Genomic DNA, 1,119 nt, shown 5'->3' with positions numbered 1-1,119 from the left:
GGGGGGGACTATTCAACCAATTCGTCCATTAGGAGTAGAGATACATGATTCTTCAAGAGCAAATTTCAGAGAAAGTATAAAACATGAAAGGCTTTAAGTTGTACTATTGAGACCATACCACCATATCTTCATTTAATTTCTTTGGAAACCTAAATGTCTAAGAGGATGGTACATGTGAGAAGCTGTGAATCCACAAAAAAGAAACTAAACTAACTTTCAGACAAACATTTCCAAGTTTGGAAGCCACAAAGAAGCAACCCAGATCTCTCGTTGTAGTGCTTGTACATGTCCTTAATCCTGCATCCACAGCCCATAATTTTTCAACACCTAAATCCACGAAATCCAACTGAAGGAAATCATGGCAGAAACATGCGTCGTGGCTTACGTCTTCGAGAAGGACTTCTTGGCATTCTTGTGCAGGTTGGACATAATAATCCTCGCTGCGAGTTGCAGAAGAACCACACAGGCACCTTCCTTCACCTTGCCCTTTGGGAGGAGGGGGGCAACACTTGCAGCGTCGCGACAAGGCTTGCTCCGAGTGTAGTCATCAATACTTTCCATTATTCAACCGGTACTCAGATGGATAGAACTGAACACTTGACTCAAGACCAATGGTGCTTGCCTTGTCTATTGAGTAACCTGCGCTTGAAGGCCAACCTATTGCATAATAGCATCCAGAAGAACTTTTGTTGGAATCTTAATGTTTTCCATCGCGGCGTACTGGTGACAGAGAGAAAGACACTGTAAGCAAGTGTTGGAAGCTAGGCTACAAATTGATTATTATGAACCGTACAAATTTGCCACTAAGGTAACACTATATATATAGTCCTTAACCAAATTTGCTACAGAGCTCCCACTCACTTTCTTGTAAATACATGCTTCTCCAAAAGTCTGTATAAAACCAAATGCTTTGATCACACTATCAAAACGTTTATTCCAACTCCGAGAGGCTTGCACCAGTCCATAAATGGATCGCTGGAGCTTGCACACTTTGTTAGCTCCCTTTGGATTGACAAAACCTTCTGGTTGCATCATATACAACTCTTCTTCCAGAAATCCATTCAGGAATGCAGTTTTGACATCCATTTGCCAAATTTCATAATCATAAAATGCGGCAAT

At 41.4% G+C, this 1,119-nt stretch overlaps 1 long non-coding RNA gene across 1 annotated transcript; it reads right to left on the bottom strand.

Moving 5' to 3' along the window:
- Positions 1–106: 106 nt before the first annotated feature.
- LOC119344061 lies at positions 107–428 on the bottom strand. The gene is made up of 2 exons (XR_005166437.1): positions 386–428; positions 107–297 (listed from the first exon to the last, which is right to left on the bottom strand). It is a non-coding gene; the product is annotated as an uncharacterized LOC119344061 (long non-coding RNA).
- Between the last annotated feature and the right edge of the window lie 691 nt (positions 429–1,119).

This window comes from Triticum dicoccoides, unplaced genomic scaffold (genome assembly GCF_002162155.2).
Source record: "Triticum dicoccoides isolate Atlit2015 ecotype Zavitan unplaced genomic scaffold, WEW_v2.0 scaffold151922, whole genome shotgun sequence".
NCBI lineage: Eukaryota > Viridiplantae > Streptophyta > Magnoliopsida > Poales > Poaceae > Triticum > Triticum dicoccoides.
This window is presented reverse-complemented; position numbering and strand designations above follow the sequence as displayed.